Genomic DNA, 6,000 nt, shown 5'->3' with positions numbered 1-6,000 from the left:
GTCAGAGCCTTTGCCAGTGAAGACTGAGGCAAAGAAGTCATTAAGAACCTCAGCCTTCTCCAAATACAGGGTAGCCAGTTCTCCTGATAGCTTCCGGAGAGGGCCCAAATCGATCGTAGTCTGTCTTTTATTCGCTACATGCGCATAGAATCCCTTCCTGTTATCTTTCACATCCGTTGCTAGATTTAATTCTAACTGGGCCTTAGCTTTCCTAACTTGGTCCCTAGCTTCCCGGACAACATCCTTGTAAACCTTTAACTTTTCTGCTGCCCATGACACAGAGGTCGGGATCACCAGCAGTGGGGCAGGTTTAACAACCGGAAACAGTGTCTGAAAAAAGCATTACACATGAAAAAATTAAACCCTTTCAGCAGACTAGAAGGTGAGAGGAAATACCTCCAGCACAAACTATGACCTAGAAAACAAGGCTTTTTCTGGACTTGCTTCGTTATGATTTTTTGTTGTTGTTTCTGATTTTTTGTAAATCAGGCAAATTGAGAAGGGTTGTATGAACCCAACTGCCTGTAAAAGAGGCAGCTAAACTGTGTTATTAATACAGGGACTTCTCAAGAAGTGGCTGAGAGTATCTGTATGCATTTCTCTCGGAGACTGAAAAGCATTCAGAGTATATCCAGGAACACAGTGAAAATTGCCTGCGTGTCATATGCATAATTAGGTTGGGCTTTGCACTTAAAGAAGAAAGAACAAGAAGATGTTGATCCTTTCTGATACTCTGTCTCAAAACATAAGGCCTCTCTGAGAAAGAGGCTTTGTTTTAATCTCTATTAGAGGTTTCTGATAGCTTCTTGTGGGGAAGACAAACCAACTCCCCAACCACTATTGCTTACTGCAGTCACTTGCAGTTCTCCTCAGAGGCTTACCTTGCTGTTTCAGCAGTGCTGACAACTTGCCAGCCAACTCAAAAAATGGGCCTGGGTGCCAGGTGGGCTTCCAAGGCAGGGCAATGCAGTCAGGGGAAAGTTTATGTTGAGGGTGGAAAGATCTGTGTGCTGCATTACACACAACTACGTTGCCAGAGAGCTGCCAAGTGTTTTGTTCTGTTTTTCCTGTGGGTATATATGAAGAGAGATTTCTGTTACAATATAGATTCTTTATGAGAAATAATTAGGCACAGAAAGGGCCGGAGGGAAGCCAGGGGGAAATTATCTGACACAGGGATGTCCCATTGCAATTAGAAATTTACAGACAGTGCGTATGCTAATGAGCACCTTCTCAGTTGCAATTTCATTTCTTATATGCCCACTGCCTTAAACCAGGGAAAAATGTCTTCACGCTTTTCTACCTAAAAAAAAGAATGTATTTTAGAGTATAAGAGGAAGAAAAGGAGAAGGATGGCAGTGCATTTTCAAAAGAAAAATACGGCCCCTAAAATTCCTAAACGTAAGCCGTGGTGCAAAGGTGTAAGGTTGGGGGGGCGGGGGGGAAGAAAACTAAAGAAAGAAAGAAAGTAGTGTTGTTCAGTTCCTGTTGTTGGACAGGATTTTTACTTCTTTAATCCTACTATTATTGGGGGGGTTTGTCTGATATAGTATTCTCACTAGTCCTCTGGAAAATGCCACGGTGTCCCACATCTTTTCCTATTACACCAGAGGGAGGGGCTGAATCACAGGAAAAGATGCTTCTTGCCTTGTTAGGAGATGAGACTCTCAGAGAAAGAGACATGAGCTGGTACAAATAACCAGCCAGGATACCTGTGAAGCATTTCTCATTACTGAAGCACACCCAGCTAGCTACAGAATATAATAGGAGGAAAAAAAACTTTAGGGGATAAAAAATAGCTATACCGCTACTGAGGTAATTTCTTTTTGTTATATCTCAATAAATAAAGAAGGAAAAACATAAATAGAATACTGTTATATATTAACCTCTTCTGAAGCAGGATCATCTTTTAGGTATCCTTAAGACAGTTTTGGAATGCCCCTTTGCATTTTTATAGTAACATAAGGCACTTGGGTCTGGATTGCAATCTGATTCCTACAGATAGAAAGACCACTGTTGTCACTGTCTGGCAGGTTAGATGTGGATTACAAGTCCTTCAGTGAGTGACCATTATGATGTTTTGTGTCCACGTAGATCAGCCACCATAATTTTGTTTTTTTTCCTAAAGATATAATTAAAAAGGAAGCATGGATCTAATTGGTGTCACTTTCTCTTGAATAATAAAACTATCTCTACAAGTTAAGGAAAAAAACCCAAACAAACCCAATACAGAAACAACAGAACAGTTAACAGCATAAGTGAAGGGATAAAATCCTTTTTTGATTAGCTCACGCAAATCCTGCACTCACACTGCCTATCATACTGGTAGAGATGCCACCTGTCAGGCTGGAGAGGCAATAAAGTACAAAGAGAGATATTAAGGATGTCAGAAGAATGTTTACAGCTACCAGCCATGTACACTCATCTGCACAAAAGCAAGAGTAGCAGCTCAGTTTTGATGAAACCAATACTGATAGGAAAACAGCTTCCACTGCTCAGAGGAGACAAGAGAACAGGAAAGAGACAGTTTTAAATGAAGCCTCAAAAAAGCCTTTAAAGTGATGCTGGCAATTAAGACTTCACACGATGATACCTAGGAAATGCTCTGGTTATACTGCACCTGCCTTCTTTATGCCCCGAAACAGAATGCACTGCAAAAAACATAACTGAAATTCTGCCTCTAAATATCCTCTTTATTGTTTTCCTGGTTAAAAATAATGGTGTGTGTACTTCACACTACTTTTGGTATAGAATATATCATAGTGGTGGTTTACAGCTCAGTTGCTACTCTGTTGAGAGAAAAAAAATACAACATTTGTTTGGGTTTTTTTGCCATGTTATCAGGGCTGGAAGGAAGAGCTAGTAGTGGGGGATTTCTTGCAGTATGTGATAAGTAGAGGATTGAATCACCTTTAGGGAATTGTTTTCACCTTGCAAAATACCCCTCTTCCAACTTTTCTATCCCTCTTGTGCTTTTTGCTCTTCATGCACAAGGGTAACAAGAAGGAAACATCCTGACACACAGCCAGGCAAATAATGCCATTAATCATACCAACCTTCAAAGTCAAACTGAACTGCTCTTATTCCAGTCCTCCCTCCTCCCCCTCATTTTTCCCAGATTGCACCATTTTTTTTGAGGTTTGGGTCAGCACCACCTTCTGCCGCCATCCCTTCCCAAAGCCACCCCAGCTCCCAAGATACTGATGTTATTCCCTGAGAAAGCTGAGGAAGGGAGGGGAGCAAATATACCCAAGAGCAAGGAAAGGCCCATAGATTTCTTTTTCCCTGGGAACCCTGATACTGTGGGATATTCTACCACGCTGGAAAGAAGGTTCTTCCTTTCGCTACTGTTCATCTAAGCAGGGAGCAAGGAGGCTGGCTCCTTTGGCACTGTGCGTGCATGTTTTGGACTGAGCATTTTTATGTCTGGGTATTTTTATGAGTGAGCACTGTGGCATCATCTGTGATTGTGAAAAGGGCCACACTCACTTTTCCTCTCCTTGGGGCCAGGAAATTACTCACCTTTCTGTTTCCTAACTCTAGTCTGACAGATGTCTTTTTTAAGATGCTCTTAGTCAAATAACCAGGAATGATATGAATCTCCCATTTTGCCTGCTACAATCTGCAGAGCCACATATAGACATCTGTCTCCTGCTCTGCCTCACCACCCCTTGAGAATTTCCCTCCTGACTCCTTCCGTCAGCGTTTGCAATGGGTGGGAACAGCTTTCCTTTGCTTCTCTCTTTTCTTCCTTCTTGCTCTCTCATGGAGCACACTGTTCCTTGGCTTTAACCTCTCCCGCTGCTCCATCCAGTGACACTTATCAAGACACTGTATCCCACATCAGGGAACCTCAAGTTAGGCAAGGATTACTGAAAATCTTGAGTTTCCTTCTCTCCCACTGTATCTTCGTATTTTTGTCTGAACTTCCCTAGCTGTACCTCTAAACTCACTGATCCTATCTTCTGTTGGGCAATGTTTTATACAGAAATAGTTCCAGAAAATCTTATTCATGAATAATAGATCCCTTAAATAATTCACGTAGGCATTTCCACTCTCTCTTCTCTGGCTGGGGTCAAGATGTCAGGCTAAACAAAACAATGACTTGGTGTAACATACTCAGTGTGCCTTTTATCATGCTTCTGTTTGGTTTTGGTTTTCTCCCCAGTCTTTGTCTTGAAAGTAAACATGATTATGTTTGGAGCCCAAATAATATTGACAAAGCACAACATTGTTGCTTTTGTTTGTTGCCATTTTCTCCAATTTATTTATATTTCTAAAGAGTGTCATAACAGTTTGATAACCCCCTGGTGATTATCTTGACAAGAACTTTAGTTGTTAATTAGGCATTGCTTACAGATTATAAACATTATCTTATAGACTTTTCACTCAATTATATGAAGAAATCAAATATATATAGAATTAAATCCAAGCAATTTGGATTTACGAGCATGGCAAGTAATAACTGGAGGTTTCATCAGAGATCAAATGCTAGCTGCTGAGCTGGGGAAATGAAAATAATTACAATTCTGATGTTTTTAAGAAGAGGAACACAGACACTTTCTCTCAGACCCTTTTTCTTGGGGACTGGCTGTAATCAGATCTCTTTGACTTCTGAACTTCCACTTACAGATACTTGAAACAATTCAGTGCACATATACTTCAAACAGCAGTCTTTTCCAAGAGTGCTGGAAATACAAGGATGCTTACAGTGCGGGACAAGGACTATGTTGAAGGCATTGAAGAACACTAATTGGATCATGTAATTATTTTTCTTTTAAGTATATATTTCTGTTCTTTGAAATAATCTAGAAGGTCCACCACCAGAATTTGCTAGCAGGCATTATTCTGAAAGCTGGTTAGAGGCTGAAGGAAGGGAATATTTTTCTACTTTGCTGGGATATGAAATAAATAGCAGAACACAAAGCAAAACAAAAAACAATATAAACCAAAAAAAAAAAAAAAAAAACCAAAAAAAAACCAAACAAGAAAACTATAAAACATCCAGGACAATTTGCTTCCATTCATGTCAGAAGAACAGGAAGAGCTGATTACACATGAATTGCTACGAACACTGTTTTCACTTTATGGAAGAAGGAGGCATGCATGCCTTTCCCAGTTCAATTTGAAATAGCATATCATCCTGACAAGCTAAAGTAGAGAGACAGTATTATTTATAATGGTCCCTGTTTCTTTTCCCCAATTTTTTTTAACTGCCAAATGTTCATTCTTTCTCTGAATGTGTCTAGAAAAATAATACTCCTTTTCTTTATGTCTTTTCAAATTTACTAAGAGTTCATACCCTTTTCCGAAGCAAATCTGCAGAAAGCTTTCATAATATACATACAGATATGACATGAATACTGAGATGAGATTGGGGAGATAGCTATTCAATGAAACAGCACCTTGTTACCTTAGCAACCTGCCATCATAAGCCTGGATTTTTTAATATTTCCAAAGACCTACAATTTTGTGAGGGGACATAGAAAATAAACAAAGGGTCAATAAATAAAAAGTACTGTAAGTATTCTTTTCATACTGTATGTTGTTGGCTGTATCTCACCCTCTTTTTATACTAAGCAAAACATTTCACCTGCCATGGGGCCCACTCCTCTGGCTGAAGGGTACTTCATAGCAACTGGTGAAGAAGTCACAACCATATAGTGCAGCCCCTGTGCTCTACGCTTAGCTGGTGGTCTTTCCTGCCCAAATATTCCCACTCTTTCAGACACCTGAGGCTGAAAAAGGCCTCAGTGACTTCAGGGAGTTGCACTTGCACAATAAAATGCAAATCACACATGTTTAGGAACCACCCAGCTCCTGTACTGGAGGCTAATAATTACGATCTAGGCCATTGGTAACAACTCCTATATTTATCTGTGTAAGGCTTCTTGTTGCTATTTTCATTCACCTGTAAATCTGACAGGTCTTAATTACTGAGGCTATATTCTTGTGCTTAAAAATTGCCTGAAAAGGATTTATCAGTAATTCTGTGAGCTC

This window comes from Psittacula echo (assembly GCF_963264785.1).
Source record: "Psittacula echo genome assembly, chromosome: 3".
Classification (NCBI taxonomy): domain Eukaryota; kingdom Metazoa; phylum Chordata; class Aves; order Psittaciformes; family Psittacidae; genus Psittacula; species Psittacula echo.
This window is presented reverse-complemented; position numbering follows the sequence as displayed.